Source organism: Erithacus rubecula, assembly GCF_903797595.1.
Source record: "Erithacus rubecula genome assembly, chromosome: 2".
In the NCBI taxonomy this organism is placed as follows: domain Eukaryota; kingdom Metazoa; phylum Chordata; class Aves; order Passeriformes; family Muscicapidae; genus Erithacus; species Erithacus rubecula.
Genome location: NC_136685.1, coordinates 43,363,220 through 43,385,703, shown reverse-complemented (window position 1 = coordinate 43,385,703; position 22,484 = coordinate 43,363,220). Strand labels below are relative to the sequence as shown.

At 36.5% G+C, this 22,484-nt stretch overlaps 1 protein-coding gene and 1 long non-coding RNA gene across 4 annotated transcripts in view; both read left to right on the top strand.

Moving 5' to 3' along the window:
- The window catches only part of SESN1 (sestrin 1), a 75,138-nt gene that overhangs the window by 19,417 nt on the left and 33,237 nt on the right, over positions 1-22,484 (top strand). Inside the window, exon 1 of one of the 3 annotated variants that reach the window (XM_079298736.1) lies at positions 3,884-4,049. The exons of 1 other annotated variant lie outside the window; for it this stretch is intronic. The gene's annotated coding sequence lies outside the window, so the exon portion shown is untranslated. Of the gene's footprint in view, positions 1-3,883; positions 4,050-22,484 lie in introns of those variants that run through there. One more of the 3 variants, XM_079298734.1, reaches the window with a different exon arrangement.
- LOC306798610 lies at positions 6,773-11,095 on the top strand. Its single transcript, XR_013773411.1, has 2 exons — positions 6,773-6,977; positions 10,775-11,095. It is a non-coding gene; the product is annotated as an uncharacterized lncRNA (long non-coding RNA).

Genomic DNA, 22,484 nt, shown 5'->3' with positions numbered 1-22,484 from the left:
CTCCAGACTTCTTCTTAATCTCCAGAATTTTATCCCCTCACACTTGAGGGCACTGTAGGTTTGTTCTTCTTTTATAGCTGACTGGTGCTAGAAGCTCTTGGTGGAGGTTTGAACCAAAACTAGGTGTCTGTTGGTATTTTTTATGAGTTTTCTATTTATCTTTAGTTTCAGAGAAAAATGTTTGCATCTAAAAGTTTCCATTAAGGGAAAAGAAGAACAATTCTTTAAAATATCGATGGGTTTTTGTATAAGACTTTATAGAACAGTTTGACCCCTAGAAAGGAAACATTTGGTCTTGAGTGGATTTGCAACTTGCCTTCAAAATCCAAGTGCACTGAGATGTGAGTAACCTGCACTACTGCAGCAAAGTGGCTGAAACAGGGTTACAGAACCAGTAGGACTGTCTGGAGGAAGAGCAAAACAGTGTCAGTAAGTATTGTCAACTGGGTTGAGTTTAATAGAGGGTGAAGCTGAAATTCTTCTTGAAGAGAACTGTGTATTCTTGTTACTATTTAAGTTTTCCCATGTCAAGCTTTTTCAATTGACTGTACTGTGCAGGAACTAGATCATTAGCATTAAAAGAACCTGAAGTTCTTCCAAGTTTATATTCAGGCCAAATGAAGTAAGCCTCAAGCAAACATGCAACTAGATGACATAATAGCATATATTAAATATGCAGAGGCCTTTTTATTTCCCCATCTCCTAATTATATCAACCAATGGGAGATGAAATACATGACTCTTTAGTAACACTGTGCTTCAACTCTAATAGACTTTTTTGCAAACACAGATACATGTGCAGTTGAATCTTGCTCATAGTGAATGGCCATGGGCATTGTGAAATGCCAGAGGTTTCATGAACAGTACCATGAAAATCTGCAACTTGAGGAGCACCTGAGTGTTTCTCTGTGACTGAGCTCACAGAGTATTCACTAACACTTCCTTCACACTCAGGCCTTTTGATTTTAGGGTAACTCCCCATGATTGCATGTGAACTAAATTACCATTAACTTTGGAGAGCTCACCTATAAAAAATTGACTGGCTGTGTCGGATTGCTGTGTGACACGTATCAGATGGGGAGCATGCTGTCAATTGCTGTGGCTGAAGTGACAAGATTCAACTCACAAGATGGTGGTAAATTGATTGTTTGCAGTTGTGTGAACTTACTATGATAACAGCTCTTATTAAAGTTTATTTTTCCTTCTGTGTTTAAGGATGCCTGCATGTTAAAACATATATTCCAGCATCTTCAAAACTTCTTCTTAAAGGATTTTGGAAAGGAAGGAAATGTAGCAAATGCCAAACATCAAGTGGTGCTGTAAACAATTATTGGTTTAATCTATTGGCAGTAGATTAAAGAGGGTGGCTGATGATAGCCAGTTCTTCCCCATTTTCCCACAAGACTGGGGTAATAGTTTTCTCCCTACCTTCCCCAAGTGATGTGAATTGGTTATGTGATACCTGGGGTGACTGTTTAGTGACCTCTCAGTTGTAAAAGCTTTTATGAACATCAGAAGCCTAGAGTTATAAATATGGAACTTTAAATAGTTTTTTTTGTTGTTTTTTTTTTTTTTTTTTTTTTGGTTCGTTGTTGTTTCTGGAATAGCTAACATAAAACCAGAGGCTGGCCCATTGTCAGGTTAACAGACTTCCTTTTTGACGATTCCTTCCCTCTTCTGTGAACTTGTAATCTTCAAAATATCAAAGAGAGAAACAAGCAACAAAACCAAAGGAAAACAAAACCCCATAGGTTTCCTTTTAACATTAAATTATCAATGTCCTTGAAAAGGTGGGAATTGGGAGTCAGCCCTTTTGTTCTAGATCATTATGCTTTGGGTGTGGAACCAGGGAAAGTAGCACTGTGCAAAATGGAAGCTGGTAAAGCTGTGCTTGTGTAAGGGTCTGCTTGATTTCTCCCTGCTGGAAATCTGGGTGTTTCCCCAGCCTAAATGGTGGACATTTATTAATTTAATCTATCCCACAGTGACTTCCTTCTTGTGGACCCCTTATGCATTACTAGACTCATCTGGTTTGGAAAGGGTGATTTATAGAGGCGTCAGTGAGTGTACTTAGATCTGTACCTGGACCAGAGTTCAGGAATAACACTGGGCTCCTACAGTTTACATTGTCCATGTGCTGTTTTACTTTTTACCTTTTAGAGGAACCACTCTATGAGCTGAAGAGGAAAACAAGTGTAGAACTCTGGCATTAGGCTTTCATGGAATGAAGACATAGTTCAAGCTCAAATAGTACCATTTCTTCTAGTGATTTCATCCTTCTTGGGGTAGAAGAATTTGAGATGTGGTTTTCAGCAGATGACACTCTAGCAGGTTGCACCTCTGGCTCAAGATACCAGCCTCTTGGAGGACAGAGGCTTCTGGGCTCACTGCTTCAAGTGAGTTTGGAGCCAGGCAGAGCCTTGTGCAGCAGGGCTCAGAGCTGAGCCGGAGTTGTAGTGCCTGCTGCTCGCTTGCTTCTCTGGAGAGGAGGCTGAAACAAGAGGTGAAGTCTAGTTACTGTTTCTGGAGTGGGAAAGAAAAGTACAGGTTGGTGAGGGAGAGCAACACAGTAGCTTGTGAAGTTAGGAAGACTTTTCTGATGCTTGTTCAGTGTTATCTCCCCTTTACTGTTGTAAAGAAAGAAAAAAATCTGTGATCCATGAGGTTGTGAGAACATAAACCCTTAAGAATCTTTTCAAAGCAAAGCAGTATTTTTCAGTAAGAGCTTTGTGTGAGTGTTTATATGAGGCATAGAGAGATGTATTAGGGGAAAGCATAGCCAATAGTAATACAATAAATATTGCTTTGGAATTTATGCACCTGTGGCTGGTTGTTTAGTGTTCTTGTTCTTGAAAAGTGCCCTGTGAAACAGGAAGATTTCTGCAGAAAAAAAGTTACAGAAACCTTTTTTTTCCTGTTTTAACCATCTAATAGTCTGATTACCAAATGGTAGAGAGATAAAAGTTCATTCAGCATTAGATTTTTGAGACAGCCAAGTACTGAATCATAACCCTAATGCCTGTTCTGTGCCAACTGCCAAATAAAATCATGTTAATGGAATGAAGTGCCTATATCCTGCTAAGGCACAGGAATACTTGGCAGTTAGCAGCCAGTCACTTCACTAAACTCTACAGCCAGGGATTGTAAGGAAAGAGCAGAACTTGCAAATATTAGATTGGCAGAATTTAAAAATGAAAGCAACATGAATGGTGAAATCCAATCAATAAATGTCTTTAGTCCCAGGCTAATAAAGATATTTTGATTCTAGAGTTTTTGTGCAAATTCTCAATGTTCATGTTAATTAAATATGCAGGGTATTGTTGCAGCTTTTTTTACACTTACTCTGCACTGTCAAACTCATCTATATTTTCCTTATTAATTTTCTTTGAGGTAGACCAGCTTTGGTCTCTGAATTTCAGATTCCATTTTCTGTCTCAGCTGTCTGGACATAGATCATATTCATGTCTGACTTGATGGCTACCTTAGTTAGTGTATCTTAAACTGAACTCCTTTCAGCTTTTCCCTTCCCTGTTCTGTCATCATCATCTCATTGTTCTCGCTTCCTACTTTGCCATCACCTCACTGTTTTCCTAGTGTCACATGATGCCAACTTTCATGTTGCATCATTAAATCAAAAATTTCTTTTTAAAGGTCAGTTCATTTCCACTGGTGCTTACTACATAAAGATATTGATTTCTGTATTGACTGTACAGACAGGATCTGCCCAACTTTGTGTGCCCATAAGGCACATACCTTGCTGGGACTGTATCAATAGCAGCCCTTTAGATTGCACGCTGTTGCATCATGCAGCGCGCGGGGCTGCAGGGACGCATCCTGCTGACGCACAGTAGCATAACAGAAGAAGGTACTGCTGAGGCAGGACAGGGGGGTGGGGAGGTGAGGAAATAAAGCAAATGAGGTTCAGCTGTTTGAAATCCCAAATGAAAGAAAAACTGTCAGCGAGGAGGTCACAATTTAGTGCTGCAGCTCCTTGACAGAGTGTGACAATTCAGGATTATCTGCATAAATCTCAGATACTGCTAAGAGCAGGTAAGTGAAGTAGAATCTTTCTGCTTTGTTTGGAGTTTTGTTTCGTTAGCTTGACTTGGTTTTTTTCATTCTGGTTGTGCAGAGGCTTTTTGCACAATTTTTCAAGTCCTTACTGGTGAACCAAAAGAAAACGCCTTGGTAGCATGACTTAACTGTGTATTGTGTTATCGTCGGAATAATATTCAAAATGTCTACTTTAGGTCTGTCTGAATACAGAAAATTACAATTTCTTTCCTGAAATTCTCCTTAAAGCTGCAAAATGTTTCCAATAACTTCAAACTAATTTACATTTTAAAATCATCTTTAAAATGAAACTTGGGAAATAATAGAAGCTGTACAGACAGTTCTCAAATAATTTTGATTTCTTCCTAAGAGATTAGCACTGGGATTGTAGTTATTTTGTTGTTTGGCCATTGTATTTGCAAAGTTTTACATTGAAACTATAAACTTGTCAGCTTTAAATTCTGCTAATCAAAAGATACTGTAGTTTGCCTTTAAGATCAAATCTTAACTTCTCAAGCCTTTGCCAACTTGGTGTCACATTCACATTCATGTGTCCTGCTGTTGAAAGACACTTTCAACGAGTTGTCTTATTGCAAGGAGGGGACAGAAATATAATTGAGACTTTGATCTCTCAAGAACTTGGCACATGAGTGTTTTCTCTGACTCCTTACTAAGAAATCTTCCTCTGGCATTTCTCCCCAAAATGTACTTTCTCCTGCTTCAGCAATATTGAAATGGGCTTAGCAGTTCTAGGAATGGCCTGGGAGGTGAGTTCTATTCCTGGCCTTGTCACTCTGTGATTTGCTGTGTGATCTTTGATGAGTTATAGCCCCATTTCAGTTTGGCTCTCTGAAAAATGTAAATAATGCTCATGGAACTTCACAACAGTTTTGACTTATGTGAAAAGCTGATAGGTTGGATTTATAGAATTATATTTCGCTGAAGTTGAAATACTTTCTGGTAACTTTTATATATCATTGCACTTTAGAATACTTCTATAGCATGATGTAATCGTGTGAAGAAAAATTATCCATAGATGGAGTATGGTGGAAATTATCTAAGAGATGTAATTTTTTGTGAGACTTTGAAAAGGCGACCTACAGTGATGTTTGCAATTTCATTTTATTGCCATTTAATTTCACTTTTCGTTTAATTCAGAAGTGGCTAAACATGTTCAAACTTTTCAAAGAAACTGAATTTAAGGTGGGGGAGAGAAAAAGTAATAGGAAAAGAACCATGTTATATCTTTATTTCTTTGCAAGAAACGTGTGCTAGCATTCTCCTTCCTTAGAATCCTAAAACATTTCAGTTTGGGGGTAGGGTAGATAGTCTTATCAAGACACTAACCTTTGTTTTCCTGGCATTTGAAATGTAGCTATCTTTGAGAAGTGAGGAAGCTGTTTAACAGAACACAGCCGTGCTGCACAGTGTGTCAGGAGGCGAAGAACAACACCGTGAAAGTATAAGTGAAAGCAGCATTTGGCCACACTGAATCTGACCAGTCAAGAATGGTGTTTATAACCAAAGGAAAAAAACACTCCAAACCATGGCTTGTCTCAGTGTGTTTACCAGTCTGTAGCTTAAAGTCAGTAATGGGCTTTATTGCAAGCTTTCCTTTAAAATGGTGACCTTTGGAGCCAGGCTGGATTGGCATACCTTACATTAGTGAAACCTCATCACATTTACAGGATAAGTAAGGGTAAGGCTTACAGGTTAGGCTTTTGTATATTTGAGTTGCATTTCTAATAAATATATTCTGTTTGCATATTTATTCTGCCATCTTACAAATTGTATTGCAAAGTGAGGCTAGGCAGGAGAACAAAATGTGGAGAACACTGTCTTTGAAACCAGCTATGGCTGCAAAGTAGACCTTGTAAAAACTGTAAAATTGAGCTATGGTTATGCCATATCTTCTATGAAAGGCAGATACAAAATAATAGTAAATTTTTGCAGCCGTTTGCAGAAGTTGCAGTGTTCAGTTTGAGAAAGGTTTGTCCTCCCTAGGTCATGTTTTCAGTTATAGAAATGTTTTCTCTTGCGAAATTCACATGTATTAATGTAGGGTGCCAGGCTGATCACTGCAGCTGTTTAAAATAGAAAAGCAGATGGAACAACTAGGAAGATTTACCACACAGCTTGATCTCTTCCCCTGAAGCAGCCATTCATCATCAGCGCCGCCGAGACAAACAGCAAAACGAGTTTCCCTTGGTGGCTGTGATTGGGCTCTGAGAGGTGGCAGAGCTGCGCGACAGCCTCGGGATTGGCTGGGCGGGAACACACCTCTGGAATCTGTTTATTTCCCAAAACCAAGATACAATCTTTTACATTTCGCCTAGAGATCTTTTATCTTGCATTTAATATCCAAATAAAGTAGAACAAACACAGTTAACCTCTTTGGAACAGATGTATTACTTTAGATGAGTGGAAAGAATTAAAGTTTTTTGGGTTTTATTTGGTGGTGGTTTTTTGTGTTTTCCTCATTTTCTCCTGAGAAAATTATGCCTGTGTGAATTGTCTAAATCTGTTGTTTGCATTTTTCTGGGTGACTACATGTGATATTTGAGAACTTTCTTGCACCTTAACTGGAGCTGAAAGTTGTTTTCACATTTTATAATGCATTGACTTCAGCTTATATTAAAGGCAGTTATTCTTTTAAATATGTTTTTTTGTCTGCTCAGTAAAATGTTTACACTTGCAGAACTGTCTTTCTTTTTTTTTTGTAAATATCAAGTTGCTTTTTCTGATCATGTTTTAGTGAGCTATGGCTTCTTTTTTAATTATGTTAATAGATTTAAATAGATCTGGAATTTTCTTGGAATTTTTTTTTATGTTAAGGACTTAAACTATTTTGATGCTCTATGTAAAATAACTCCAGACCACAACTGAATGAGAGATTTGATCATCTGCAGTGAGTGTTCCAGCTGAGTAAGTATCTGCCATAACTGAATACATCAGAACTCATTAACCTACTTCTTCTCTCTCTCAAAAAAAAGGGGTAGAAAATTATATGGAAAACACATATGACTTTTGTTGTGATTCAGATGGGATGCATACAGAAGCAGAAGGCTGTGAAAGGCTAGTTTGTGAAGCAGGAACTTGTGGTTGTTATCAAGTAACAAGGATTTGGATAAGCACCAAACACAGGAATATTGACTGTAGGAGTTGCTGCCTTTAGGAGAAGAGGCAAAGATACAGAGGAGAATGGGAATGGAAATGAATGAGAGGGAAGAATAAAGGCAAGAGAAGCTGACTACCAGGAAGCTCTTAAAACCCAGGTTCAGGTTTTTTCCTCCTCCCTGAATAATTTGTTTTGCTTCAGTTATATTTAAATATGGATAAAGGCAGTAATTAGTAATATTTAAATTGCCAATCAGCTTTTGAAAAAGCATTTATTTTCCTGATCTATACAGAATTAACTGTTGAGATTTTTAAAAGATTAGCTGTGATACCTTATTGATGTTGCTTAACTAATATTAAACATTCCCTATTAAATCTTTGCACCCTCAGTGATAGTTTTATAAGCTTTCACATTATCCTATTAAAATTCCTTGCTCTTTGGGGAAAGTGAGGAGGAAATAACATGTGCACTTATGGAGGAATTACCAGCAAAAGATACTTTAAATTCCCTGATACACAAGTCTCTTTAATTGTTTTTTTAAAATCATAATCCAGAAAAGTGACTGGGAAAAGCCTTCTTCAGAAGCTTAAAAAAATATGGAAATCAACAGCTGCAAATGGAGGAGTGGGATGGTAATGGTATTGTTGATTCTTGATTTTTTTTTTGTTAGCTATCAGCTAGATAACAAGCAAAAGTAACTCTTTCTTTGAAAAATGTCATCCGGTTGGGTAGGAATGGGAGAACTAGCAGGCTCATTCCTTTAATGCTTACTTTCTAGCTGTTAATTGGAATATGTTCAAATTAAGGTAATTAGGGGGCTGTGTGAAGGAGGGAAATCTTGTTCAGTGCTATAGAGATTTCTGAAGACTTGCTTTAAGAAATGGCTTCTCTGGCTGCTTCCCTTTTCTGAGCTGTAGGAAGTCTTGGAAATAACCTTTTATATCTGTGCCTTAAGGCTGATACAATTTAGAGTTTCTTTGGCTTACCAGCATTATGTTTGCATATCCTGAGACAGTGAGACTGAAGGATGAACCTATGCTTTCAGATCTAAATTTGAAAGGCAGTTTCATTATTCTATTATTATAGTCTTCTGTATTGCATATGAAAATGTTGAACTGTGCCCTCCCCTTTACATAAATGTTGCTGCTATTTAGTCACTTTTGTGGAAAAAAGATGCATATCTTCTCTTTCTCCATAGGTGTAAAAGAGCTAGTGAGGCAATTCTGGGAGTTCTTGTTTTGTTATCTTAATGTACAGTCTCTTAACCTCCTTAAAATATTTGCTGATACTAAGTTAGTAAAATGGGAAGCTGGTAGCAGAGAGCTTCAAAAAGTGTGATTGGATAGCAGATGACATTTCAGACTGATGACTGCAAGATATGCATGTAAGGGGAAGCAAATTCTCAGTTTACAGGCTGTGCTTCATGTGTTTTCAGAAAATAATGAAATTACAACAGAGCTGTGTGTTCATATCAGAAAATTCTAATTCCTGTTAGAGAACGGGAACAGTATTTCGCTGTTTTCACCTTTATATGAAAGAATAAATGGTTTTCAATATCTTTGTTGGGTAGTAGCTTGCAAGCAAAATTAGATTACTTCTTTTTTATTATTTTTCTTAAATAAGGCACAGCTAACCTTTGAAACTTTGTTTCTGTACACTAGTATATCTCTCAGTAGCTTATATTATTTCAGACAACTGCACAGAAACTGGGAGAGGTTTTTGGGAGGGTGTTAAAATGCCGTGCCCAACTCTGTCTCTCTCTGAGTGGCAGAAATGCCATGAAATGAGAAGTGAGTAACAAAAAGCAAACCCTGGAGTGGCTGGGATAGCTGTGACTGTTCAGGAGAACCGTTTCCCCCCATGTCTTGAGTCCTCCTCGTGTGCAGAGGATTATAAATGAAAGGAGGAAGGGTGAAGTAAAAAATGTCAAAATTATATTTTAAGGAATTTCTAGGAGATTTGGCTTCTGTTCCCCTCTCAAACTCAAAGTCAGAACCAGTATTTATCTGCAGAAGTGACTGTGTTATTCAAATAACATTTTACAATTCTTGGACAAATCAGTAAATTAAGAAGTTAGTTTTAACTATTTAGAAATAGTGGGTGATAGATATCTAGAGATACTGATAGGATAATTTAGTGTTGGTGTGTTTGCTGTTTATTCAGAAAGGCTGTCATCTCACAGTGACCTAAACAGTGCCACATCTCTGATTTTAACAACTAAACTTAGCAATTTTTTTCTTTTCAATGTGTAGAGTAGTCCTGGATTTGGTCAGATCAGTAGTTGTTTCCAATACTTAAAAGAAGCACAAGGCTTAGCATTGTAAAATGAGTCCTTAGAAGGCAAAGGACTCAAACCCCAAGACTGTGATTTAAAACGTTGTGGGGACTTTGGAAGCATAATGCTATTTATTTTGCAGGTGAATGTTTCTAGATTATGAATTAAAAGCCCATGGGGAAACAAGTATGTTCAAGAACATTCCCAACTGTTCTTTTTCCCCATAAGTATAAAAAGAACACATTGAGCTTGCTGTTTCTAATATAAAAAATAAATCAAAAGTTAGAAGAAAATATTACACATAGTATTCCTCTTCCTGGAAGAAGGGTTAGAGAGCAATATGAATTCCTATTAATTAATTTTCATGACACTTTACATACTGCTGTAAGGCAGCAATGTTCTGCTAGTGGTGAAAGACAATCCTACACAAAGCATAACTGAAAGTCTGTATAAAGTGGTTTAACATCATTGTGTGAGTCAAGTCAGTATGGAATTAACTGTTGGCATGAGATTTACAGTTCCAACAGCTCACAGACCATTCCAAAAATAACAAAAAGTTCCCAAGAAATACACTTCAGAGTTTGCTCATGTATATTAGTTGCAAGGAAAGCAGGAATTATGTTTTTTAGTTGTTTAGTTTTTTTTTGTTTTTTTTTTTTTTTTTTTACTGTAGTTTAAGAAAATTCTTTTAGGTCTTTTATTTTAAGGTAGATCAAGATGATAAAATGGTGGGGTGGTTTAGTTTCAAAGCTGATGAGTCTGCAGCTAGGGAAGTTCTGTTCCTCCGTTTGATCTGCTGATCCATTCTTGGCTCCTAGCAACTCCCAAAACAGTGAGACTTACAGAAATAGGCTGTAGGTTTTGTTTACTGCCCTTAGGCTTTTCAGCCTGTAGGGTTCATGTGTTACAGATTTGTTTTATTTTTTATTTAAAATTCTCATGTTTACAAGTTTGTATAACCTGGGCAATACATGTGTGACTAAAATGTGTCATGAATTGTCTACTCTGGCTACTGTAGCATCTCATCACACTTTATTAAATATAATGGAAATAGCTTATTGGGTAATACTGCACCCAGGCAAAACCAAGTAAATGTTTAACACTAGTTACAGTGGGTTTTAGGAATGTGTTTATGTTGCTTTTAAATGGACTTCTTCCTAGTCTGCTTTAAAACAAGTGTTTATACGTGTACATACATACATTCATATATATATATATGTGAGGCCCTTGCTCTTGTCTTGTCTTTGCATTTGTCTTACTATTTTTAATATCTTGATATTAAAAACTAGCATGGATAGTTACTGAGAATAAAACAAATTTCTCTTTTAGAGTGAAGGAGATAAGCTTTTGCTAGTGGTGTTTCTTCTTATCACCTCAGGCTTGTGAAGGGGAAAGATGGAATGTTAGGAAAGACAAAAGGCAACCTCATTCAGGAGAGCACCAATCTATTGTTTAGTGAAACTGAAAAGGAAGTTGCTGTGATTGAGGTGGTAAACTAACTCAACAAGAACAGCAGATGGGGAAAGGCAAGTGCAGATGTTTGGCTAGGAAAATGGAAAAGCTCAGAGAAGAACTGATTAATTCTTTGTGCTGAGAGGATGCAGGAGTTTACAAATAATAAAGATAAATTTAAGAGGAAAAAATTCAAAATCCCCTTGTGTGTAAGTTTCTTCTTTTAAATCTTAAAGGAAAAGGTGAATTTTTTTTAAAAAGTTGAATTTCTTTTGGATGATAAAGGTCAAAATTTTATTTTTGAATGCTGGAAATGTTTAGCTTCAATTATGCAGATTTGTCCAGACTCTTTCATCATGCAGCCCAGGGAATAGGCAGAGCCCAAACATTTAATGAATTCTGGAATTTACTTGCATGTTTCCTGAAGGAAGTAGGAATATCTCTCTCTTGTGTTGGCTCGAAAAAAAAAAAAAAAAAAAAAAAAAAAAAGTCTGCAGTGACTTCAAATTTACTGTGAACTTTGTACCGATTTCAAAGCTCAACCAAAGTAATAGCTCCATCAGCTGGTGCTAATTGTTCCTCACAATGAAGAATCTCAATCTAGAAATGAAGGTAAAAGCATTCATTTGTTTGGATTGTATTTTGGAACAGCATGTGCACACCTCTGAGAAGGTGAGACCTGACAGAAGAAAATGTGGCATTTTAGTAGGGAGTGTTTGTACATGTGTGCATGTATGGGTATTGGTTTGTGTGCATACACAGCTGCTGGTAGGTAAAGGTGGTATCTGCACCACTTAATTAGTGGCTTGTCTTCATTTTCTTGTGTCTTCACTCAGAGTCAGGATTAAAAACACAAAGGAGATTAATTTTCTCATATTTGGGCTTGGTTGTTTATTAAATCTTATCTAAAGTACAGAGAGTTCTGCAACACTTTTAGCTGCCAGCTAAAAGCGAGCAAAATGGAAGTGAATCTAGCTACTTACAAGGTCTTTTAAATATAAACAGTCCAATAGAGAATTAATACCTATATTATTTATACTTTTGATGCAATAACTGAACTCCTGTGACCCACAGTGCAGCACCCATGGATTCAGGGCATGAAGGGGAAAAAATGTAGAAAATGCTAGTTTGCTTCCCAGAACAACAGTATCATAACATTAATTTGATATTAAGTAGAAAATTCAAATCTGATTCTGGAGGACTGAGTATTTATCTCCCAGGAATTTTTCTACTGGTGGTTAAGGTAGTTTGACTAAGAAACAATTACACACTGTTGGTATTGGTAAAAAAATAAACCTATACTCTGTGTGTTTTGCCAAATTTAAAGTTGTTTTTCCTACGTGGGTGCTCATGTTCTTAGTTTTCATGTGGAAATTAGGTATTGACCAAAACAGAAAACTCCTGGTTTGCTTGTTCAACTTGACAGATGCTTTCCTTTAATAAATGTACAGCATAGCTCAGTAGGGAGGTACTGTTGCTAATGTGTCCCTTGGGTAATAAATAAGAAATAATTTCAGATTTAATTTCTGACTTAAAAATGTTTGCAACATTTAATTGGAGTTCAATAAATATGAAGTAATGTTAAATACATTAAATGCAGTTCTCCAAAATAGAGAATACTTTTCTTTTAATGTATGGGCTGTACTGTCATATAGAGTTTTGCTTTAGTGATACTATATTGTTCTTCTGCATAAGAAGTACTGTTTATAAGATATATGAAGCTAAATTCCACTGTTATGAACATTTAAAATAATATTTTTAAATGTTTTGATAATCTTAGAAATTTTAGAAGATCATAATATTAACTGGCCAGATGTTTAAGTAGCTATAAAGTACCCAACATTGCAAAGAGGACCAGGCCTACCTTACAATGCTGAAAAAAATTCCCCATCTCCTAAACAAACACATTGTCTCAGTACACTTTGTGGAGCATTTTATCTCTCAGAATGTTTCCCGTGTTTGTTAGATGGCTCAGCTCCAGAAGAGCTTTAACATAGTCAGCCTGCCCTTTCCTTGTGTGCTTTGCTGATGATGTTTTCCTGCTCTTCATTATTCAGGTCTGTAATGAGTGCTATAGTATAATTACTTTTTCCCTGCATATCTCTGATACATGTATATTTCTTCTCAATTCTTACATATTCTGTTGTTCCCATATCATGTAGAACAAGGTTTTATCTTTCTGTCCCAGGAGCTCAAAATTACATTCAGGCTGAAATACGACTTCAGGACTGAGCTGCCCTGGAACTGTTTTTTAAAGGGCACCTTTCCATATCACCCTCTATTTCATGGGTGCCTGGACATACTATTCAGTCAGCCATTCATTGATTCGTTATGATCTGAAAGTCCTAGGAGATGTTTAATGTATTTATTTATCTAATATACTGATCTGAGGATATAGAGTATGAGTGTATTCTGTATTTCTTTTAACTTATTCTGACATGTCTTTCAAAACAGCAAAAATGTCTTAAGGTTCTCCTGTTCTGAGTAACTATCTTGGTTTGGCTTGTCTGGAATCCTATACATGTTGGTACATAATAAATCTTCCTCATTATTAAACTTTTAAGAATCCTTTCTACATTAATGTCTTAATTTAAGAAAAAAGCTAATTATATTTAACTTAGGTTCTGTTTTCCAACCACTTTATAATTTACTCTGGCATACAAAATTTCATTACTACTATTTATTTGGGACAACATTGTGATGGAAATATTGAGACCTTAAGCCTGGGAGTTGTAAATTATAAGCATATCAAATATACTATTTTGCTGTCACAGAAAAGATCCTGCCTGAGCTGGCAATATTAAATTTTCTTTAGCAGACAGGTAGCATGAATTAATTGCATTGCTGAAGTCTTCTGCTGAGCATCCATTAGCAGCCTTGACAGTATTTTGGAGTGAGACTTGATGCATTGCTGGCCAAAGGGAGAATTTGTTCTAGCAATGGTTGTTAGGATAGACTGGAGGTTAAATTGTTATGACAATTACCACACATGGAAACATAATCTATTACTGGAATTTTTTTTTCCTGGTTGTTACTGTAAGGAAGGGAAAAATTTCTTTGGAACAACTTGTACAGTAATAAAATGTAAACAAGGACTGTATGTGATGTACAGGGTAGGTTCAGACATGGATTAATCAGTACAGCAATAACAATAAAACACTTGTTTTTTGTAATGTCCCTGACTTTGGAACTGTTTTGTCAGGCAAGTCTGAGCCTATGGAGGGACAGCAGAAACCCTGAGATATTATTGACTTGAAACATGTCAGGCAGCCCAGACTGTGGGAGCAGTTTTATTTCTCTTGCACATATTTCAAGCCTTCAGAACCTTTTCAAGAGGCAACTCACCATTTCTTCCCTGATGGATAGCAGTCATCTTCCTTCTGATATGTTGGTTTTTCTCCTTGCATCTTTCCTTTTCCTAGGGCTCTTTGAGTTTTCCACTTGCCAAGTATTAAAGCTTTCTTACTTTGTGGAATTTAAGGTGTTATTTTTATATGGCTGTTGCTTGAGGTACCTGTAAGAATATTCTTCTTGCCTGTCTGCATCAGGTCACTTTTGTATTCAGTCCCTTCTGTTGCACAGACTAGGAAGCATCTCTTAGAAGCCGAAAGTGTTCTAAGCCAGGTTAGAGAATTGTATTAATCTGATTCAGTCTTGTGTATGTAGGTCAGAGAGTTTTGTTTCTCTCCCAGAAGCTGAATATAAGTTAAGTTTCTGAAAGGTATCTAAATTTACTTAAAAATTGAAGCAATGATGTCCTTTTCCTGTAGTAAGAGCTTTCAAGAGTAATTTTCTTGCTGCTAGGAAGTGAAACCTCTGTAAGACACATTTGTGTAATGTCAGTTTCTATTCATTGCAGTTTTCTGTGCCTTAACTTATGAATCAAAAAAAAATTGGAATTTTTTTCCCCAATCTTTTTTCTTCTTAGACATTTTAATGAGTCTTAAAGATGTGTATATATAAAAATATATGTGCATATGCAAAAATATCAAGTCATCTCTCAGCTTTCATTATTTTGCCTATAGTGAGGTTTTTGGGTGTGTACTGAGGTTCTTTTTCTTTACTAAATCAACAGGAGCCTTAAAAATCCTTCCAGTATTTTCAAGTAAATTCTGACACTTTGAAAGTCAACAACAATACATAAACATAACCAGATTGCTATAGTGTATGCAGGAAAAGGGGTGAGTTGTTCTACCTGATATTTCTACTTTTATACATTTTAGCTCAAATTAGCCTTCTAGGCAGCTGAACCACAGTAACAAATACACAGTGGAGCCCAAGCTGCAGTTCCCAATGTTCTTTCTGGAGACAGTGCTTTCCAATTACTTTCTCAAGTATGCATGTTGATTATTTTCTTTGTCCTTATGTGTGGGATGGCTAAATTAAAATGTGTTTTCACAGAACCACAGAATAGGGAAGGTAGAGAAGGTGCTGAAGAGAGCTGTTAGGTCAGTTGAGATGCCCCAGGAAAGAAACAATTGCTATATCCAGGCTGTGTATGAAAAGTTTATCTGACTGTTTTTAAACTACCAGCAGCATGTGCCTTCCCTTGTTCAAACCTATTGTTTGTTAGGGAAAGCAAGCTAGAAAGGTTTCAGGATCTGTCCTCAACATGCATGTCAAACTGAATTTTGCCTTTTACCCCATTGCATATTATTGTCTAGGTACTTACAAACTGCTTTGCCGTTTCCCCCCTCCTTTTTTTTTTTTTTTTTTTTTTTTTTTTTTTAGGAATTGAAATTCAGCTGGCTGAACTGGTTCCTTTTTTGTTTCCTTCTTTAAATGGAAGTATTGTTTCTTGTTTCTCTAGTTTTTGGTACTTTGCCCATCCTCCATAAAATCTTGAAAACAACACTAGCTATTTCATTTAATTCTGTATATATTTAAGGTGAAATGTAAGTTATTTTTTTAATTGCCTAAGCTGCTTCTCTCTAGACTGACTTTCTGTCTTCTGTGTTGATGTTGAGCTTTGAGGGTTAAAAAAGGAAATTCAAATGGTTTTGTACAAGTTATATTGCCTTTTTGTTATTTTCCATTCACTATTACCTCATCCCAGAATTTCAAAATTTTTGGTTTTAATAGATGCTGAAATTCTGACGTTTTAACATTTTTTTTTAATTTCAGGGCCATGAAAGTCTATGTTCCATGATATAGCCATATGACTTTGTCTGCCTGTGTTACAACATCCTATTAAGTCTTAATTGCTAGTGAAGTAGAAGCTGTACCAAATAATTCAAGTTATTTTTAAGTATTAACAATATAGACAAAATACAATAAGCAAGCAAGGATAATGTTGTTTCTAAGTGGAATATGGACAGAATGTCCTGACAAGGATTTCTAAGATAGTACCAGATTGCCTTTACCTTCATAGTTGAACTCTTTAATTGGATGTTAGATGGGTTGTACTAATGTTTTCCTGGAGAAGCAGAAATGTCCACACTTTCTTTATTTGCCTTGACTTATTATTTAGGTCCAATGAAAGAGCAGGAAGTCAGCCATGGCTTTTCTAGCTGGGTCCAGTTTCCTTGTCAGGAAAATCCTTTTATTTAAAATACATGTTGTGTTTACACATGCTCATAAATTTCATTATGGCTAACACAAAAACTTAAAAAACAGATTTCTGAAATGCAAGCTTTTTAGACACTTTTATGGAAGAAAGTCTTGTCAATTTAGGACTAGCATTTAAATAGTGTAGTGGTCCCTAAATTTATCAAATAGCTTTGAATTGTTTACTAAAGCAATTTTACAATCAGATTAATTATAGAAATTTTTCAAGATAATTGTTTAGATTTTTTTGTTTATGCAGGCACATTTAAGAAGGCAAGTCTTGAAATTTCAGGTTTTGAAAATCAGCTTTTCTGGGTAATAGATTTTGACAACTTTTCTGTAATTAAGTTGAAAATTAAAAGAGGAATGTTCAAAGTGAATATAAAAGTTCCATTATAAAGGAATTATTGCATCATGTTAATTTAACCTATCAATAAACTGTAAATATATTTAACTTCTTGAGATATCACTCTATATTTTGTCTCTAATCTTTGCAATGTATTTGTATTTATTAAGTAAAAAATAATGTATCTTTTCTTAATGGAAGATGAGTGAAGCTACCGGTGGTTCCTTCCTCACTCATTTTCTGTAAATGTCCTTCTCATTCAGAATTAAATCCTTTTTTAGCCAATATTCATTGTAATTTTCTGCTTTTGCTTGCCTAGGTGAGTATTATTCTCTAGTTAGTCCTGTGGCCTAACGCTGGACCAGAGGAACAAAGAGTCTGGAGGAAAGTGCTTGTCAACAAGGCTGACACAAACTGGGGGCACTGGTACTCACGCCTTTGACACAGCTGGGCACATCAGGTCTTGGGAGGCAGAACCTGAACAAAAACAAAAGCCTGGAATTCTACTTGTGATCATTAGGCAGGTGTGCAAAAAAGATGATATTCCTGGAAACAGGCTGATGAACAGGGCCTTTTAGATGTTAAAGCACAGTTGCAAAAGGAATGAGTCATGCCTGCTGGGCTATATCCACTGTAATTTATGGCCATAGCTCAACTTGCTGAAAATTGCAGTGTAGCTGTTCTAGTTCTCTAGACTCTCAGGTAAACAAACTTTCTAAGCTTGTCAAATAAAACTTCCTTTAGCTCTCCCATTTGTTTGAAGGGGGAAGAGCAGCACATTAAACATGGTTTCTTGGCTCCTTCAGAGACTACTGCAGATCTAATTCAACTTTTGAGCTAGACTCATTGAGCAATGATGCATGTTTTTGCAGTAACATGACCAATATCTCCAGTGGTTGATTTAAATTGTCTCCATCTGGTGTTTTGAAAAAGTATTTGCATTAAAGTATTCTTATTAGATAAGTATTTATCATAGGAGGTATATCCAAAGATTAATTACAGATTATACCAAAATTTGCTGGTTTGAGCTCTTATCACACAGACTATAAAATAAGCAGGATTCCTTGGTTTTGAAGTTTACTATTTGTCAGTTCTATAACTTCCTCATTGTACCTGAAGATACCTGAAGCAGAGAGATCCATTTCCCATTCATGCTTTGATTATACATATCTCTGAAACCATATTTCTACAGTTCAGGTAAAAATTCTGGTTTAGAAGGTATATTACCATATTTGAGAAATAAAGGGGGCTATTTTTTCAATATATAGACTTTGTGGATGTCCAGGTAATGGCTGAATGAGTAATCCTTGGGAAAGGACAGAAAAGAAATGCATTTATACTCATTGTTTGGAATTAGCATTTCAACAATAAACTGACATCAGTAATCAAGCAGAATCTTTGGAGTCCAGTTACAGAGAACTGGATTTTGAATAATTTTGACCTACAAGTAAACAACATGCAGATATTTGGATTATGCGTATTTAAATTTGCTATTTTGGAAGCTAAGCTTTTCATAAACTTCTTTTCTGAAGCTGAAAAGGGACAGAGTTTGAAATCTTGCCTGGCTCAGCTACTATTGATAAACAGCATCAAGTGCAACTACTTAAGCTTCAGATCTGTAGTATTCATATTTAAACCCAGAATTACTTGCACCTATGTATTATGGGGCTTTTGTTCCACTAGTGAATTTCAGAGGATGAAGAGTTGGAACTGAAATTCTGTCTTTATTACAATATACTCCTACAGTGTCACTTATCAGATCATAAAGTGCTTACACTTTCACAAGGAAACCACAGCAGTAGCTGTTCCCAAGCTGACTTGACAGTACTGCCAGAACAATGTTTGCATAGTTTTGTCAGTAGTCTGTTTTGCAAATGCTGTTCCATGCATAACCATCAGTAAAGTGTAAGCTGTTATGAGTCTTGATGTAAATAAATGTACACTGGATAATAAAAGCTTATTTTTAATTTGGTTTTATCTCTTTCTTGTTTAAGCCATTTATAAACAGTGTTTAAAAAGGTATGGACATAGCTTGTGGCAGTTTAACCAAACCCATTTAAAATAATCAGTAGCAGTTTACCCACAAATACTGCATGTAGCTAAGGCCATGGAAAGACTGCTTTCTCAACAGGTCTTGTCTCCTCTCACAGTACAGCTATCTCCTGAGCATATCTGCATGAATGCTCACTGCTTTTCAATCCTGTTAGGTCAGTGAACTCTCCAACAGAGTACAAATGAATCGTCCAGGATTGAGCAGCATCAGCAAAGCCATTTTAGCTGCTTGAAATCTGATACCATTTCTAGTTTTGTATGGTTGTTAATGACGTGAACAGAGTGAAATTACAGGTATGCATCTGGGATATAACTTGACCTTCATTATGGTTGAATGTCTTCCAGGAAGTATTAGACCTGTTTCTCATGTTAAGAAGCAGAGTTTATTAGCTCTGAAATGGTGAAAACAGTGTCACAGTTATATGGTTTCTGCTCTGAATCTGGCTTGTGTTCAGATGCCTTCTTTCACTGACAGTCTGTAGAGGTGCACTTTAGACTTTTGGACTTGGATGAATTTGTAAGCTCAGCTGTACAACTGTAGAAAACTGGTTTTAAATAAAGCTTTGTTTATGGACCAAGTGTATTTCCCATGGAATCACTGAGATATTAATGCAGGGGCAAAAAAATAATAGAACTACATTTTTAAGCAGAAGAGAACTCTTTGAGATGTCAACTGTAGGAAAAGAATTGCCTCTCCTGATGGTAAGATAAGCTTTCAGTTTCAGATAACTACAGCACTTGAGTAAATAAGATCAATGTATTTAAAGATGACAATAATAAATAATAAGATATTTGTAGAGAGGGATTTCACATTGAAAATGATCACGTATGTAGGCTCTTTTTCTTTCATGGATTGCTTACTAATTCATATTATAATTTAATAAACAATGGGTTTTAGTCTTTTTCCCTATATATTAATTTATTGTTATTATGTTGTGACAGTTCCCAGACATCGTAATCATTGACTGTGTTTCCACTGTGGTAACTGCTCTAGCATGATGTTTTATTTTTTATGCTTTCCAATGAGATTGTAAGTTTTTAAGTAGGAAAAAGTGTCTTAAGACTTTTTATAGGAAATTACTTCATACAGACTGAAGTGCCTGATCTTTACCTCAAACTCATATTTGCCTCAGCCATAATGGTGAATAAGAAGCCAGTTTAACAGAGAAGAAAAGCTAGCACTGTATGACAAATAAAGGTGGAAATAGGGCTTGTGTGCATGACTACAGACAAAAAGTTTTTCTTTAAGGAGTTCTTGAAAGGAGACAGGGAGTCCTAGGTTACATGTAGGATAAAAGAAAAGGAACAGGGTGTTAAGAGACGTACAGTTTTGCAGCCATCTTCTTTCCCTGTCTTTACTGTGCCATTGTGTACACACCTGCAAATGTTCACAAATTAGGGTAGTCTAAGGCTCCAGTGGAGGTAAAGGTGCTCCTCTCGGCTACACCACTGTCTTTCAGAGCTGCACTCAGCATTATTTCCTCCTTTTTGTCCTGTAGGATTGATTTTTCTAGTTGCATATATTTAAAGTGTCCTTGAGCCCTTTTCCCTTCTATCCTGAATTTCTTTTGTAGTAACGTTAGAAATCCCTTCACACTGACTCTGTAAAACTCCTGCAAAAACCTACTGTTATCTGTCCATCACCTACATCTTACACCGGCTGGGGTCTTGGACTTCCATATTTCTGTTTCACCTCTACCCATAAAAACTTGAAAAGAGTTTCCATGCATTCCTTCTTTTTATCACCTGTGACTAGTTGTTTGAAATCTGACCGTCATGCACTTGGGAGAAGTCTTGCGTGGAAAGTCATTGGTCCTGCCTTTGTGTGAATTTTTGTAAGAATACCAAGGCTCCTCAACAAGACTTATTGAACAGCTGCATGTGTTTGTTTGCCTTTGTGTGTGCCTTGAGAGGCTTGCTGATAATCATCACTGCTCTTTGATGTGATGACATCTGTTGTGTGAGAAAAAAATATATGGGCCTTCCAGGATGTAGGACAGGATTGCTTTCTGTTGGCAGAGTTTGTGTGAACAGGGAATAGGGATGTAATTGAAGTAAATTACCACTGAAAGAAACAATAGAGGAGACTGCAGGTGGAAAGTTCCATCTGAATTTAAGCCATTGCTAAGGAAGCCCAGAGAGCAACTGCTCCCTGGGCCAGGCAGGCAAGGGAGAAGATTGTCCTGCTTTACTTTGTGCTGCTGCAGTCTCAGCACGAGTCCTGTGTGCAGTTTTGGGCACCACAATACAATAAGGATATAATGGTATTAGAGAGCATCCAGAAGAGGGCCATGAGGATAGTGAAGGGTCTGGAGGGGAAGCCATATGAGGAGCTGAGATCACATGGCTTGTTCAGTCTGGAGGAGACAGCAATACATCAGCCACCACTTGTTTTCTTCAGTAACAAGGGTTGCACAGAACAAGTGGAACTTGTTGTCCCCATCTTCTTTGGCAAAAATGAAGTAACAAACTTGCTGTCCAAGGTCATTACTTATCTGTCTCTGAAGAAATAACCTCTCCCTGACAGAGTAACTAATAGTGGAGAAGAGCAAGAAATTCTCAAAAATTAGCAAGAGCTGGAGCAAAAGTAGGATTGAATAGAGATGGCATGGAAGCTTTTTGTACCACCCTTTTTCTAATGGTGTACTGCAACCAATTTTATTATAGAGTAGGAATAGACCTCTCTTAATCACCCATCCTCTGCAAAGTATTGTTCTAAGGTGCAGTAAGATTGTGTACTGCTACTCTTCCTTGGAGCTTCATTCCCCTGCTCTGAAAAGTTTATCACAAAGCAGTTATCACTTAGAAATTTAAAATCACCCAATTATTTATCCTTGTTCCTCTGTATCTTGGACACAAATCCACTGCAGCCATAAAAGAACAACAAAGAACAACAATGCTTTGAGCCACACTTAGGTTGAAATACCTGCTGTCACTTCTATTCTGTCATGCACTGTATTTGATGCTTTTTGCTTCTAGACTTGACTTTGTTTTGCTTTATATCTGGATGAAAAGACAATCAAGCAGCTGAGTCACGCTGCAAGAACATGATAAAAGCAATATGTTCTTTGACAACTGTTGGTGTGTTAAATTATTCAGCAGTAAGAGAAGATAAATTTTTTTTAATAATACTAAAGAGTCATTCTGTGTTCACAGAGTTATTCAGGTAATGGTTCCAGGTAAAATATAGTTCTTAATAATAAGGTTACTTGAGCACTCCTTTACTTAAGGACTCATGGCATTTCTGCCAGGTTAGGCAAACATCTGTCAGGATGACAAAGCTGCAGTTGATTCTGCTGAAACAGGAGGTTGGTCTCAAATAGGCTTCAGGGGTCCCATCTGTCCTTCTTCTACTGCTGGAATACTTTTGTAATTTCCTTGTGACTGTTTCTGAAGTATTCTGCACAGTGTGCTGTACAAATTTCTTTCAAATTTCAAGATGTATTCTCTTGGTGATCATGAAGATTAAAACATTGAGAAGTGTGCAATAATTTTCTGTCACTTGTCAATCAGTTTTTGCACCCATCATGTAAACCAGGAAGAGTTCAATAGTTATATATTGAAAATAAATATCTGTTCATTTTCCAAATTTGCATCAAAAAACATCAAAGCTGTTGGCTAAACCTCTTTATCATACCATTT